Raw genomic sequence first — 17,160 nt, 5'->3', positions numbered from 1 at the left:
GGTGGAAAGAGCAAAATGTTACGAATGTGAAACAAATCGTCATCAGACGCGACAACAAAGAAATACCTACCAAACTTTTAATACTCACTTTCGCATCTAGAACTTTGCCTTCATCTATAAACACAGGCTACATCAAACTCTCTGTCCGTCCCTACATTCCCAATTGAAGACGGTGTTATAAATGTCAACGATTTGGTCATGGCTCGCAGAACTGCCGGGGTCAGGAAACTTGTGCAAGATGTGGTAGCCACGGCCACCCATCTGATAACGGTGTTACTACGCCTCACTGCGTGAATTGTGACGGGAAACACGCCGCATATTCGTGTTCGTGTCCTAACTGAAAGAAAGAAAAAGAAATTATAACTCTTATAAAGTCAAGGAAAATATATCATTCAAGGAAGTCCGGAAGAGGGTCTCTTCTTTCTACAACACACCTTATGCTGATGTGGCGCGTATAGAGGCAGCGTCGCACCAACCCTCGCCACTTCTTGGGCCCGCGCATACCGAGCCGGCGGTTGTGGCACCTGCCCCCAAGTCGGCTGTAGCCCAGGCTACACCGCCTACTCCCAAACAGAGACTGGAGACTCCAGAGTCCTCGGGTCTCAAGGCCTCACCTCACCAGGCGAGGCCCAAAATTCGAACAGCCCGCACGTGCGGGCATCCAGTGCCTCCGAGGAAGCAATAGATACGTCGGTACCCTTGGTGCCGAAAGAGCGGCGTGGCTCCTTGGAGTGCGCCAAGAAAACAAGATAGCAGATAACGGGGCCTGGTGACGGCCCTGTCAAGTGAACTCAAACTCCCTGTCTAAACAGCCACTCGCTTTTCGTACACACAGCACTACTTTACATTCACCTTGAACACTCAAATTATACAATGGAACGTCAGGGGCCTTCTCAGAAACCTTGACGACAACCAAGAACTTTTACACGAACACTCACCAAAAGTGCTGTTTGTACAAGAAACGCACCTTATTTCAAAACACACACATTTTCTTCGTAAATACGTTATTTTCCGAAAGGACCGTGTCGATGCCATGACATCATCCGGAGGTGTTGCCATCCTAGTCAATCGAGGAATTGCATGCACATACCTAAATCTTCAAACATCCCTTGAGGCAGTGGCTGTTCAAGCTGTTATTTTTGATAAACTGATTACAATCTGCACTATTCACATTCCTCCTAGCAATCAGCTGCAAAAACGCGATTTACACTCTTCAATTGATGAACTTCCGGAGCCTTATGTTCTCCTTGGAGACTTTAATGCGCATAGCAGGCTGTCGGGTGACTCTTGGTATGACGCGCGAGGTCAACTAATTGAACAGTTCCTTCTCTCGTCGAGCGCGTGTCTCCTAAATCGAAAAAACCAACCTATTATAATCTGCTAATAACACCTACTCCTCCATAGACCTAAGCATAGTATCTCCATCTCTTGTGCTTCTACTCCAGTGAAACGTCGTCAGTAATCAGTCTGGAAGTGACCACTTACACGTAGTTTTGAGCACAACTACAGTAACTGAGTGTCCACCACGTTTTCCCAAGTGGCTCATAAACAGAGCCGACTGGGAACATTTTCATACCATCGCTCGTCTAGGTTGGAATGACATATGTACTTTGAACATTGATGTTGCTGTCAACTACGTCACAGCGGTTTTGATTGATGCTGCAACAAAATGCATCCCACAAACAACTGGACACCCTGGAAAACGGCGTGTGCCATGGTGGAACTCTGAATGCTGAAACGCGCAAACAGCAAAACAGAGCTTGGAGGTTGCTTCGAAATGCACCGACAGCAAAAAATCTTGACACCTTCAAGAAAATAAAGTCTCAAGGCAGGAGAACGCGTCGGCAGGCCAGAAGAGAAAGCTGGCAGAAGATTTTGTCAGGAATCAATTCATACACACAGAAGGCTAAAGTCTGAAACATGGTCGGTAGAATAGCAGGAAAACAAGTACACACTTCCACTCGTAAACAATCGGGGTGATACCTTGGAAGATCAGGCAAACTTCCTCGGTGCACATTTCGAACAGGTGTCCGGCTCGTCCCACTATCCTGACACTTTCCACAATACAGATACAAGAATAGAAAAGCAGAAACGCGAACACAAATGCACTAGATACGAGGCATATAACCACGCTTTCAGTCTAGCTGAGCTCCGAACATGTCTAAACTCCTGCAGTACTTCTGCCCCAGGTTCTGACCGTGTGGTGTATGAAATGTTGAAAAACTTACCAGCCAAAACACGAAAACCTTACTTTGTTTGTACAATGCTATCTGGTTTTTTGTCACTATTCCTACCTCCTGGAAAGAGGCTATTGTTATTCCCATTTTGAAAGAGGCAAGGACCCTTCTTTAGCTTCGAGTTATAGGCCTATTGCACTTACAAGCTGCTTGTGCAAAGTCTTCGAAAAAATGATAAACTGCCGACTTGTACAATTCCTTGAAACAAACAATTTGCTCGACCCATTTCAGAGCGGGTTTTGAGAAAGTATATCCACCAAAGACCACCTTGTTCGTATTTAGGCACTGATCAGAGACGCCTTCGTCTATAAACAATATTTTCTCTCTGTGTTCCTCGATATCGCAAAGGCTTATAATACAACATGGCATTTTAGAATTCTAAGAGACCGGTCCCACCTAGGCGTGCGCGGAAGAATGTTTCACATAATCGCAAGTTACCTGTCAAACCAGACATTCCGTGTCCGAGTGGGCACGGTTCTTTCTCAAACATTTGTCCAGGAAACAAGCGTGCCACAAGGTGGTGTACTTAGCTGCACACTTTTTCTCTTCAAAATGAATTCCTTGCGCTTGTCCATCCCTGGCAATATGTTTCATTGTACATATGTAGATGACGTCCAGCTTGGTATTAGATCTTGAAATCTGGCAATGTGTGAGCGGCAGGGTTCAGTTACATTTAAACAACGTCTCCAAATGGGCAGAGGAAAACAAATTCCGACTGAACCCACAAAAAAGCACGTGTGTCTTGTTCTCCCGAAAGAGAGGCATGCACTCAGAACATGACATTGAACTAAACGGTCAACCTGTGTCTGTTAATGCGGAGCATATATTCTTTGGATCAATCTTGGATAACAAGTTGACCTTCGTACCGCACATCAAGTATATAAAAACAAAATGTTTAAAAGCCATGAATATTTTAAACGTGTTGTCACGTACTACGTGGGGTAGTGACAGGCAATGTCTCGTGAACCTGTATAGAAGCCTCATTCGCACCCGCTTAGATTATGGGGCCGTTCTTTATCAGTCTGCGACTCAAACTGCTTTGAAAATGCTGGACCCCGTGCACAATTTGGGCATCCGCCTTTCTACGGGTGCTTTTCGCACCAGCCCCGTAGAAAGCCTTTATGTTGAGTCAAATGAGTGGTCACTTCATCTGCAGAGAAGTTACATGTCCTTTGTTTATTTCCTTAATGTGAAAGCAGACAAGAAGCACCCCTCATACTCTATAATAATGATTTGTCGAGCTACATTCTGTTTGAAAACAGGCCTTCGATGAGGCGGCCCTTCTTAGTTCGCCTGAAGGGTCTAGCTGAGGAAACTGGAGTGTCACTTGAACACAGTTTAACGGCTCCTGTAGCATACCCACCACCGTGGCAGTGGCGGACTATAGACTGCGATGTGTCTTTTTTAGAAGTTACAAAACATGCGCCTATTACCCATATCCGAACATACTTCCTGGAACTTCAACACAGATACACACGTCCTGAGTTCTTTACAGATGCCTCCAAGTCTAACTCCTCTGTGTACTACGCTGCTGTCGGCCCATCCTTTTCGGATGCTGGCCCTCTACATCCAGGCACAAGTATGTTCACAGCGGAAGCTTATGCGATACTTGTGGCGGGTAAACACATCAAGCAATTACAAATAAAAAAGCAGTAATTTATGCCGACTCCCTCAGTGTGGTAACGGCTCTGCACACTTAAAAAAACAAAAAAACCCAAGCCTTGTCTCACTTTACTCAATTTTGTGCACATTGTACACACTCAAACAACGTGTTGTAGTGTGCTGGGTGCCAGGGTACCGTGAGATCCAAGGCAATGTGAGGGCGGATCAGGTCGCTGCATCCGTCCACAAAAGCACTGCCCCTACACCCATAAGAACCCGGCCCTTGTTCTTAAGCCGTCTCTCAAACGAAACCTCAGGGACTACTGGCAGAGCAAGTGGGATACACACACACAAAACAAACTACACATAATAAAGCCACACCTTGGTCATTGGCTGCCAGTATCAAAATCGCGTCGTACAGAGGTAATACTAACGAGGCTCAGGATAGGACACACATACACGACACACACATATCTCTTGTCCGGTGGTGATCCACCATTGTGTGACAGATGTGGTGAAGCATTAACAGTCTTTCACATATGTTGATCCAGTGCAAACAGCTAGAAACAATAAGAAAACAACATTTTCCATTACCCTACCGACAACATATACCTTTACACCCTGCAATGTTCGTCGGTAGGGAACCGCTTTTTAGTCATAAATCATTGTTAGCGTTTTTAAAAGAAACTCATAGTTTACATATCATATACTCGGGCATTCAGTAGCACGACCTCTCCAGAGAGGTTTTTGCTGAGGTGGCTACACGAGAAAGCACTTGCCTCACGGCCCTTGGACGCAAGGGAATGATCGAGTGAGGTACTTGTGCTAATGCCATACATGTCCACCATCGTTTTGATTTATCACCAACTTTCGTCACCAATTCACACCACACACACCTTTCATGGCATGGTCATGATTTTATTACTCGGTATGTTTATACCCGCCTTACCGCACGGAATTCTTTGGCTTTTATACAGCCGCTCATCAGAATCATTGTCCATATTTTTAGTAAGCTTAACTGGCGCTCTCTTTGGCTGTGAAATGGCCCTTGTGCTACAAAACATCAAACATCATCATCATCGTCATATGGCCACATACCATTTCTGATTGTCCGTCCAGGCCGCGCGACTTGCTAGCGCGTTGATGGTTGCCACCCAGTTGTCGGCGTCGTTCCGGACCCCGTCGAATTCCGGCAGTTCATAGGTGAATGGCGATGGTGCGGCGGCACGTGAGAATGCGGATATCACTAAGGCAACGCCGTCGAGCTGGTCTGAGAGCTGTAGGAGGGTGCCCCAAAGCTGCCTGCGTTGCTCCAATAGGCTTGCCTCAAGGTCATGCGAGGCAGCTTCATCCAACACGCCGTTAGTCGCACGCAATTCTGGCAATATTGTAGGAGCTCGCTCGGAGATTGACGCTGTCAGTTCGTTAGTCTTGACGCGGAGTAGCGCGATGGTACGCCACAGGTTCACGGCGCTGTCGTGTGTGAAGTCCGAAGTGTTGGTGATCGCGTTCTTCGAATGAGTGGCGGTTGCAGCACTGACGCCGGTGAGGTTGTCGAGCAGAGAAGCCTGGACGGCGTTCCCTGGCAGGTCGTATGTTGAAAGAGTGCGGCAATGGGAATGTAGGCCATGGGAAGCGTGAGCGGCATTCCTACAACTCCAGGGGAGGCCTGGATGCCGTCCACTGGTGGTTTGAAGGGTAGCTGAAGCGGCGGGTGGGGCCCCATTGCCAAGGAAGCGTGAACGGCGTTCCTCGATGGAGAAGCCCGCACTGCCGACGAACCACGAAGACACGTACCGGTGGCTTTCCACAGAGGGTTCACTCGTCGGCTTGCGCTGACGGCTGAATCCATAGCCAAGGACGCGTGGACGGCGTACCTTGTGATATGGTACCGGTGACGTGTACTGCAGCCGCCGAATAGGCCTTGACGCCGTCCCCGAACGATTGTGGCAGTGGCGGCAGATGAACAGCTGCCGAGGAGGTCTTGACGCCGTCCTCAAGCGGCGCTTATCACGGCTGCCCTGAAGACAAAGCCGGGACGTAAGACTTCTTCTTCGTCGACTGCGCCATTGTGATGAGCGAGACAGAGAACAAAAGACAACACCCGATCCTGGGCCAGCTGTTCTTATTCTGACTTCATTCTTCTCTTCTTTGCTCTAGCTACCCGCACGCCGAAGCGCCAGCGTCTGTCTTTCTTGTCTTGTTCACGACAATATATATATATATATACATATATATATATATATATATATATATATATATATATATATATATATATATATATATATATGCAGTGAACACGTTGAGAATGCCGATTTCATGGCTTTCGAGAAAGCCGGCTTTAGGTTTAGTCTTTTGGCGAAATGGTCTAGATTCCTTTCGGTATACGGAGGCTTTACCTTGTCTGTTGCGACGTGCAAGTTACCAGTCCGTGTACGAATGCGTGACGTTTTTTTGGAAGAGTCATATGATGGTGCAATGGTGGTATATTTTCTCTGAGGTCTCGTTTAGAAAATAGGCTTACTGCGGGAAGACTTCGCGTGACTGTGATGGGTGAGTTGAAAAGCCTTCCGCTGATGAGGTATGGACAGATCTTCATCGTATTTGAACCAAACAATCATTTCTTGTTTGATCTTTTTCCATGACTTGTCGTTTTAAAATATGTGGGTGAGGTAAAATTTGAAGGCCTCGCCGGAGACGTAGTCGGTAAAGTTGGCGACCATCTCCCGTTCCGATCATGATGCAGCGGTTGCGTGAAGCTCGAAAAGGTCGAAGCAGTCCTGCACAGGTCCATCGTCCGCTGCTCCGGTGTACTTGGGGATGGGAAGGTCAGTCCGTGGTTCTGTCATGATGCCGGTATCTGCATGCGTCTGCGATCACCTCTTCTGTCGTAGATATTCAGTTGAGGCGTACTGCCGTTGGCTTAGTGAATGATGTGAGGTTGATGAGCGGTGGCCAGGTCTTCATCCTGTCGACTCGTGTGACGCTATGATGATTGGGAGACGTGGCCTGACTCATACGCCATGTTTATTCTAAAGCACTTCTTTTTCCTCAGCCTCTGCCTTCAGTCACTACCTACTTGCGTTACATATATATGTATATATATAATTATCTGCACGCGCGCCAATAAGGCGAGTGAACTGGAGGGGGGGGAGCGCTTATGGTTCCTGCACTATTGCGGCCGCGATCGGTGAACTGCTTTTGCCCCCCGTCCCAGCAGGTAAGAGCTTCCACGGGCAGCGCTTTCAACACACACCCACACACAAAAATACCTGGAGTGAGCGTCCACTTATTGATGTGCTCACACATAACAAACTGCCACCAGCGGCGACATACGACGTACAGTTTTTAGTACCAGCGTGCACTGCCGACGCGAGGCGCTTCGCATCAACGCCGTCACTGTGCACGAGCCTTGTTGTTGTCATATACTGTGGCGGTGCCACAGGAAACTTGGTTTCTTAGCGTATGTTTACTACAAATATTATTGATCCTAAAAATGCTAGCCTTGCTTCGTACAACATTTGAGTATGTTGCCATTGCATTCGTTGCTTTGCTCTTCCGGCGAAACTGTGACTTTTTTCTAAAGTATTGCCAACACTTGCCACCTGCAACCATGAAACCTGTTGTCAAAACTTTTCTGCATTACGCGAAAACAAAACTTTTTTCAAAGAATCGAAATGAGTCATACACGCAATAGATCTTCTCACTGTTTTTGATGTGTGCAGAAGAAAAATGCAAAAATGGTTGCCTAAGCTTGGGCTCAAACAAAAAAACAACAACAGACATTGCGATAAAAAAAACGTCATGTGCGTCGAAGAAACTTAAGGGTTTTACCCCCGTATTCTCAAGTGCTCCTCGACTCGACCCTTCACTCGAAAGGCTCCTTGAGTGGCGTTTTCCCATTCACAAACCGCCCTTCAATTGAAACGCTTCCTTCACTTGAGAAAATATCGAGCGTTTCCTCGAGATTGTCGAAGAAGCGATCGAGTTACCTTGAGTCGTGCCTCGAGTGAAGTTTCTGCGCTAGCATCGCGTCCATGGTGGAGCTCGTTTCGCTTTGACAGCGTTTATCGATCAATTTGCTGCCGCGTTCTTTCAACAGTGACAGTACACGTTCCCTACGGCGCTGTCTTGTAACGGTTCGACAACGGCTACTGTGGCGCCGGGACAGGTGGGCGTGGTGTCAAGCGGAGCGTTCACCAGTGCCGTGATGTGTGTTGTTTCGTGCATGAGCCAGTGGATTACCTGCCTTCGGGCGTGTTTATACTCGTCGTGCGAGTGCTCCAAGTCTTACTGCGGATGCCAGTGCTTTCAAGTGTTTCGATGAAACTTCCGCACCACACCGTCTCAAGCGTGGCACGAAAGCTTGACAAACAAGCTGAGAGGAAACGTAATAGCAAACTTTCGATGCGCTGCATTCATCATACTCCTGAGCGGCTTCCTCTCTGGTGAATGTTTAGTATACACTAGCCGAAATATACGGCGAAGCACAGTTTCGTTAGATGATGGTCCGTATCTACGGGAAGGTAAGTTCTCCTTTTTCTTGTTTTTTGTTCATTTTACCATTGCTCAGGTCAGATCACTATTAGAGACCGTTGAGGAAGAAAAAAATACAAAGCGATTCGGCCCAATGTGTTCGCTTTTGTTACTACTACGCGTGATACATAGCTTCGATATATAGTGTCTATGCAGTTCACAATACCAATGAACAACTACACCCAGCTTTAGGGAATCAAGCAGAGGCTCGTGCTCTGTGAAACGTGAACTCACGCAAGAATGCATGGAGTGTTGTATAAAAACAGAAATATATGAAATAAAAATGCAGCAGTTACATTAAAAGATTGCTTTTATGGTCGAACACCCCACCCCGAACAGGTATTGCTGGCTACGCCATTGATTCATGCAATTAGGTTATAAAATTACTTGACCATATGCCTGGTGAGCTGCCCAAGTGCCTGAGCCAAACATATGTCAAAATAGGCAAACCTCAATAAATCAACCATGTCGGTTCTTTAACGCAAGAGATATAATGAATGAGTGCATCCTTAGAAATAAAAAAATATGGCTTTCGTGTTCTAGCTATTACGTTTTACTAATATTTGGTCTTGCCTCTTTTGTGCAGGGGCTTGGCTGCTGACGGAAGAACAGAGAGGAAAGGTTTCCTAAAACGTGCCGTATTCGCAATGCATTGCAGAGTTTGCACGACTGTATACAAATTGACAAAATCTGCAGTAAATGCGTGCAGCTGCAATGCATAAGACAAGCTATGGTGTCTACTACCTCGATGTTATTTATGATGTCTTTCAATCTAGAAATTTATTTCTACAGTGTTTCCGCTGCATATGCTTGATTGATGCACACTTTGCAGTTGCACGCTTGTGTTTGCCACATGGCTCTTCATCCATGAAATGTAATAAAGGCTTCTTTTGCCATTCGTAATTTCTACTATGTTTATTTTTGAATACATAATTATCGTCATGTTCGTCTTTTCGGGATGAGACAGAATCACAAAACTCTCTTCTCTGATTCTACAGGAGGGCAGTTCTACAAAAATCAAGCTTGTTTTATATACACCAGCACCACTTTCCTTCCATGAAACCGAGATGGCGTGGTTCCAGCGTGTAGGCATGGTAATGTTAACAATAGCGGATATTTTATTTACAGGCGTTTGATCAGATAAGTCCGCAGTGTCTCTAATACTTTTGAGCATTTTTTAACACTTCGTTGCACTGGTCTTCGGTAAATCAGCAAAGTAAAATACTCTGCTTCTTGACGACACTTTCTCCAAGGTTCAGTGAACCACCACGATTATTTTTAAGACACAACAGCACCGAAAGTCAAAAGCGTCTTCACTTTTATCATTTCCAAAAGAATAAAACATCTCCTATAAACTATTTACTGCCGAGGCTTTAGAATGAAGCACGGAAAACACGATCAGTTTTAAGAGCTATTCCCGGCAATAATATTCTACAAATAAAAATAAAAATATAAATGTAAAGGTCAATCCTGCATTAACGAATGTGCTTCTGAGCTTGCAGGTAAAGAAGACAGGACAAAAATTTTAAGATGGCGCCACTGTGTGAACATGGAGACGGAAGCTACAGCGATTTAAAAGTTACGTCTATTCGAATCTGTCATATTAGAGCATCTACAAATGCAGGGCGAAAAGAAGATGAAAAAAATAACTGCTTACTCAGGTATCCTTGGAAGATTGAAATGTTAAAATTGAAACACAGAAACACAAACACGCAATGTTAACCGACTATATAAGCTTCTAATTGAAGAAAACAACAACTTTGATATGATGTTTTCGCCATTAGTTGAAGAAAGGCACACGATCGCTTTTCTTAATTTGCATAGCAGTCTGATTCAAACAGTCAGCCATGAGAGTACCATGTCTAATTTTTAACGCTACCCTGCCTCTCTCATAATCAAATGGTGGTTATGGGACGTTAAATCCCACATATTAATCAAATCAACGCTACACTGGTGTGACCTTAATTAGAAGTTGCGACCATTGCCTTCAAAAATTTCTTTTACATGCAGAAGAACTTCGAAAGTGCCATGTCGAAATTCGGAGTAAAAGAGAAAATTGAACATAGCACAGTCCCCTGAAATAAGGAACTGTTCACGTACTCCCGCAGTGAAAACGAATTCACAAACTAGTAATCTTTTGTCGGAGGTGAATTCTAAAAACACACCAATGTAATGTGATATAAAGTAGAATTTACTCACTCCACCGCGTTGCACGTTCGGTGGCTACACTAGTGATCAGAAGGCTCTCAGCAAAGCGAAGGTAAACAAACCAACAAACCATATGTTCTGCTTCCTGCCATCACTCACGTAGTTCGTTAGTCACCCCGGCGAAAGCAGGCCCCGCCGCGGTGGTCTAGTGGCTAAGGTACTCGGCTGCTGACCCGCAGGTCGCGGGTTCAAATCCCGACTGCGGCGGCTGCATTTCCGATGGAGGCGGAAATGTCTAGGCCCGTGTGCTCAGATTTGGGTGCACGTTAAAGAGCCCCAAGCGGTCAAAATTTTCGGAGCCCTCCACTACGGCGTCTCTCATATTCATATGGTGGTTTTGGGACGTTAAACCCCACAAATCAATCAACCGGCGAAAGCAGGGTCTGAAACACCCACTCAGACACTACCGTAAATATAAACTGCAATTAATAGACGCACACGAGACGAAATAACTTAAGCACGTAGAAACTATCAGCAGCAGACGAAACGCCATCATCTGCTGCCTGGGCGCAACTGTTGCCAGACTTGAAGCAGGGGTTTCGCTAACTCTACCGGCTCCAGGCTTACGGAAACCATGCTACCACTCTAAATGCATGTATTTTGCTTTAATGTCAATTTATAAAGAAGAATGCGTAAGAAAAGCGTTCATTTATTATACAAAGATATGCATTTATTATCTGAAATTGCGAATACTCTCGTTATAAGGCGCTTTTCTCGGCCCATGCAGTTCACTCAAGTGGAGGGAGCATTTCCGAGGCCTCCCTTGGCGAAGGAAGTGTGGAGGAGCGTTCATGAAATGCAGCGGCTCCTTGAGTGGAGCTCCTCCGGTGATTACGGCGTGGCAGACGAGTGGGAATGGGAAGACAAAATGACCAGATACAATGAAATTACCAAACATTATATATTACAGAGGGGCATATTCCTGCCCCCTCTCCCAAAATTAACAAAAAGACAGTCTGTCGAATGGCGGCAGTTACAAACTAGGACATATGCTAATCCTGCACTATCGCACATTATATATCCTGATATATACAAAATGGACAGGTGAGAGCGTTGCGACTCCAGAGCCACCCTGGAGCATAAGTTATGCGAATGCAGAGGGATTAGTACTCATAACAAGTATGCGGCCTCTGCTGACAGCCTTCGCGCGTGCTGGGAAGCCGCAATACTCAGCTCCGTCCTCGAAGACGAAATGTAGGCCGTCCAGCGGGCCGAGGAAGCCGCCAGGATTGAAGGACTCCTGGCCGTAAGCTAGGCGGGGCCATTTGCCCACCCCATCTACTCGCCGGACTCTGAATGAAGTTCTTTCCTCCTTATTATGCATGCAATGGAGGCGTTGGTAATGTGCTAACGCCGATGCTGGATTGCGCCACCGATGGTTACATTTTGCGCTTAGAAACCTTTTAGGAAACCTTTCCGCTGTGTTCTTCCGTCAGCAGCCTGGCCCCTGCACAAAATTGGCAAGACATAATATTATAAAAACGTAATAACTAGAACACCAAAGTCACATTTTCTTATTTCTCGGGATGAACTCATTCATTATATTTCTTGCGTTAAAGAACCGACGTGGTTGAATCATTGAGCTTTGCCTATTTTGACACATGTTTGGCTCCGGCACTTGGGCTGCTCACAAGGCATATGGTTATGTAATTTGATTACCTAATTGCACGAATCAATGGTGTAGTCAGCAATATCTCTTTCGGGGAGGGGGAGGTGTTCAAGCATAAAAAACAGTCTTATAATGTATCTGCTTTATATTTATTTTGTATGTTTCCGTTTATATACGACACTCCATGCATTCTTGCGTGCGTGCACGTTTCACAGAGCACGAGCCTCTGCTTAATTCCCTAAAGTTAGGTGTAGTTGTTCATTGGTATTGTGAGCTGCATAGACATTTTATATCGAAGCTATATTTCACGCGTAGTAGCAACAACAGCACACTTATTGGGCCCAACTGCATTGTGTTTTCTTTTTTCTAAACTGTCTCTAATAGTGATCTGACCTGAGCAATGGTAAAATGAACAAAAAAAAAACAAGAAAAAAGAGAACTTACCTTCTCGTAGATACAGACCATTATCTAACGAAAGTGTGCTTTGCCGTATATTTCGGCTAGGGTAGCAAAGATTCACCGGAGAGGAAGCCACTCAGGAGTATGATGAGTGCAGCGCATCGAAAGTTTGCTATTACGTTTCCTCTCAGCTTGTTTGTCAAGCTTTCGTGCCACGCTTGAAATGGTCTGGTGTGCAAGCGTCATCAAAACACTTCAAAGCATTGGCATCCGCAGTAAGTCTTGGAGCACTCGCACGATGAATATACGCACGCCCGAAGGCAGGTAATTCACTGGCTCATGCACAAAATACAACACATCACGGCACTGGTGAGCGCTCTGCTTGACACCACGCCTGCCTGTCCCGGCACCACAGTAGCCATTGTCGAACCGTTACAAGACAGCTCCGTAGTGAACGTGCAACGTCACTGTTGAAAGAACACGGCGGTGGCAGCCAAATTGATCAATAAACGCTGTCAAAACGAGACGGGCTCCGCCATGGACGCGATGTTGGCGCAGAAACTTCCCTCGAGGGACAATTCAAGGTAGCTCGATCGTTTCCTTGACAATCTCGAGGAAACGCTCAAAATTTTCTCAAGTGAAGGAAGCGTTTTAAGTGAAGGGCGGTTTGTGAATGAGAAAACGCCACTCAAGGAGCGTTTCGAGTGAAGGGTCAAGTCGAGGAGCGTTTGTGAATACGGGGGTAAGACCAAATGTGGGCCGACCAGTGGGCCGGGGAAGCCGCCAGGATTCAAGGACTCCTGGCCAAAACCTAGGCGGGGCCAATCGCTCACCCCATCTACTCGCCGGACTCTGAATAAACTTATTTCCTCCTCCTCCTCCTCATCCTTCAGTGGAGGAGCGCGCTCCGCCTTGACTTCGTCAAGTCGAGGGGAGCCCTTGAGTGAAGGAGCGTTTGTGAATACGGGACGAAGTCAAGGCGGAGCGTGCTCTTCCACTCAATGATCCGCTGCATTTCATGAACGCTCCTCCACACTCCCTTCGCCAAGGGAGGCCTTGGAAATGCTCCCTCCACTTCAGTGACCTACATGGGCCGAGAAAAGCACCTGATAACGAGAGTGTTCGTAATTGTGGTTAAGAAATTCATATCTCTGCGCAGTAAATGAACGTTTTTCTTAGTTATTTTTTATAAATTGACATTATAGTAAAATACATGCATTTAGAGTGGTAAAATGCTTTCCCTAAGCCCTGAGCCGGTAGAGTTAGCGAAACCCCTTCTTCAAGTTTGGCAACAGTCAAACCCAGGCAGATAAACGAACAGCTGATGGCGTTTCGTCTGCTGCTGAATGTTTCTACGGGCTTCGTTTATTTCTTATCGTGTACGTCTATTAATTGCAGTTTATACTTACGATAGTGTCTGCGTGTGTGTTGTTTGATACCCTACTTTCACCGGGGTCACTAACGAACGACGCGAGTGATGACAGGATGCACAACAGATGGTTTGTTGCTTTGTTTACTTTCGCTTTGCTGAGAGCCGTATGATCACTAGCGTAGCCACCAAACGGGTAACGTGGTAGAGTGAGTAATTTTTCTTTATAACTCGTTACATTGGTGTGCTTTTAGAATTCACCACTCCATCGTGTACAAAGATTACTTGTACGTAAATTCGTTCTCGCTACGGGAGTACGTGCGCAGCTCCTAATTTCAGGGGACTGTGCTATGTTTATTTTGCTCATTTACTGCGAATTTCAACGTGGCACTTTTGTAGTTGTTTCTCTGCATGTAATAGACAATTTAGAAGACAATTCTCGCAACTGCTATTCAAGGTTATACCAGGGTAGCGTTAAAACGTAGGCATGGTATTCTCGTGGCTGAGCGTTTGAATCAGACTGCTACGCAGGTTAAAAAAAGTGATCGTGTTCTTTCTTACTCTAAAGGCGTAACAGCATTTTAAATTTGTTGTTTTCTTTAATTAGCAGCATATATAGTCAGTTAAGAGTGCACGTTTGTGTGTGTGTGTGTGTGTGTGTGTATGTGTGTGTTTCAATTTTAAAATTTGAAACTTCCAAGGATTCTTGAGTAAGCAGTTATTTTTTCTTTCTTTCAGCCCTGCATTTGTGGATGCTTTAATATGACAGATTCAAATAGATGTAACATATAAACCTCAGTAGCTTCCGTCTCCAAGTTCACATAGCGGCCACGTCTTAAAATTTTTGTTGCGTCTCCTTTATCTGCAAGCTCAGAAGCACATCCGTTCATGAATGAATAATCTTCGCACTAATGTTCTGGTTTTGATTTGTAGAATATGATTGCCGGGAATACCTCTTGAAAACAATCGTGGTTTCTGTGCTTCATTCTAAAGCCTCGAAGGTAGATAATTTACAGGAGATGTTTTATTTTTTCGAAATCGTTAAATTTAGGCCGCTGCTGACTTTTTCCGCTGTTTTATCTTAAACACGACCATGTGGGTTCTCTGAACCTTGGAGAAAGTGTCGTCAATAAGCACAATATTTTACTGTCCTGATTTGATGAAGACCAATGCAACAAAATGGTAAAAACTGCTCAAGAGTATTGCAGACATTGGGGATACATCTGCTCATACCCCTGGGAATAAAATATCCTCTATTGTTGCAACATCAGCATGTCTGCACGTTGGCCATTAGCATGTCTGCACGCCATCTCAGTTTCGTGGAATAAAAGTGGTGCTGGAGTATATAAACAAGCTTGATTTTTGTAGAACTGCTTTCCTGTTGAATCGAAGAAGCGGATTTTGTGATTCTGTTTCATCCTGTAAAGATGAACATCACAATAAATATGCCTTAAAATGAACAAAGTAGAAATTGCGAATGGCAAAATGAACCTTTATTACATTTGGCTGATGAAGAGCCATGTGGCAAACACAAGATTGCAGCAGCGAAGTGTGCATCAATCAAACACATGCAGCTTACAAACTGTCGAAATAACGTTCGAGATCATGGGAAGTCATAAATAACACCGAGGTGCAAGACACCATAGCGTGTCTTATCCAGTGCAGCTGCACGCATTTACTGCAACTTTTATCTTTTTGTATACAGTCGTCGAAACACTACAATGCATTGCGAATACGACTCGTTTTATAAGACCTTTGCTCTGTGTTCTTCTGTCGGCATTATGGCCCCTGCACAAAATAGGCAAAGAATCATATTAGAAAAATGTAATAGACTGAACACCAGAGCCACTTATTTCTTTACTTCTCGTAGCGCACATATTCATTATTATTTACTGCGTTAAAAAACAGACATGGTTGAGTTATTGAGCTTTGCCTACTTTGCCACATGTTTGGCTTAGGCACTTGGGCAGCTTACGAGACATATGGTTACGTTTTCAATTATCTAATTGCACGAATCAATGATGTAGCCAGCAATTTCTCTTGGGGGGTTCAACCATAAAAATAACCTTATAACGTATCTGCTCCGTTTCAATTTTATATGCTTGCGTTGTTTTTATACGACCACCAGGTGGTCGAAATTTTCGGAGCCCTCCACTACGGCGTCTCTCATAATCATATCATGGTTTTTGGACGTTAAACCCTACATATCTATCTATCGTTTTTATACGACACTGCATGCATTCTTGCATACATGACCATTTCACAGAGCACGAGCCTCTCCTTGATTTTCTAAAGCTGGGTGTGGTTGCTCATTCGTATTGTGAGCATCATAGACACGGTATATCTAAGCTATGTTTCACGCGTAGTAGCAACAACAGCACACTAATCGGGCTCAATCGCATTGTTTTTGTTCTTCCTAAACTGTATCCTATAGTTATCTGACCTAAGCAAGGGGGAAAATGAACAAAAAAAGATAACAGAAAAACGTACCTTCTCGTAGATACAGACGATCATCTAACGAAAGTATGCTTCGCCGTATATTTCGGCTTGGGTAGCAAAGATTTACTAGAAAGGAAGCCGCTCAGGAGTACGGTGAATGCAGCGCATCAAAAAGTTGCTATCACGTTTTTTCTCCACTTGTTTGTCAAGTTTTCGTGCCACGCTTGAACTTATGTGGTGTGCGAGCTTCATCGAAACACTCGAGAGCACTGTCGTCCGCAGTAAATCATGGAGCACTCGCACGACGAGTGCACACCCGAAGGTAGGGAAATCACTGGCTCGTGAACGGAACACAACACATGACGGCACTGGTAAGCGCTCCTCTTGACACCACGCCCGCCTGTCCCGACGCCACTGTAGTCGTTGCCTAACCGTTCGAAGACAACTACGTAGAAAGCGCCTACCATCATTGTCGAAAGAACGCAGCGGTGGCAGCCATCGAGAAACGCCGTTAAAGGAAGACGGGCTCCGCCATGTACGCGATGTTGGTGCAGAAACTTCACTCGTGAGGCGATTCAAGGTAGCTCGATCGCTTCCTTGACAATCTCGAGGAAACGCTCGAGATTGTCTCATGTGAAAGAAGCGTTTCAAGTGAAGGGTGGTTTGTGAATGGGAAAACTCTACTTGAGGAGCGTTTTGAGTGAAGAGTCCAGTCAAGGAGTGTTTGTGAATACGGGGGTCAGTCTCGAAGCGTTGAATCA

At 45.2% G+C, this 17,160-nt stretch overlaps 1 long non-coding RNA gene across 3 annotated transcripts in view; it reads left to right on the top strand.

The window, feature by feature from the left end:
• LOC142765436 (uncharacterized) overlaps positions 1-17,160 on the top strand; it is a 60,708-nt gene that overhangs the window by 42,398 nt on the left and 1,150 nt on the right. The window contains exon 5 of one of the 3 annotated variants that reach the window (XR_012884249.1): positions 8,962-9,278. The exons of the other annotated variants lie outside the window; for them this stretch is intronic. This is a non-coding gene — a long non-coding RNA (uncharacterized LOC142765436). Of the gene's footprint in view, positions 1-8,961; positions 9,279-17,160 lie in introns of those variants that run through there. 3 annotated transcript variants of the gene reach the window in all.

The sequence above is a fragment of the Rhipicephalus microplus genome, chromosome 6, assembly GCF_043290135.1.
Source record: "Rhipicephalus microplus isolate Deutch F79 chromosome 6, USDA_Rmic, whole genome shotgun sequence".
Lineage (NCBI taxonomy): Eukaryota > Metazoa > Arthropoda > Arachnida > Ixodida > Ixodidae > Rhipicephalus > Rhipicephalus microplus.
This window is presented reverse-complemented; position numbering and strand designations above follow the sequence as displayed.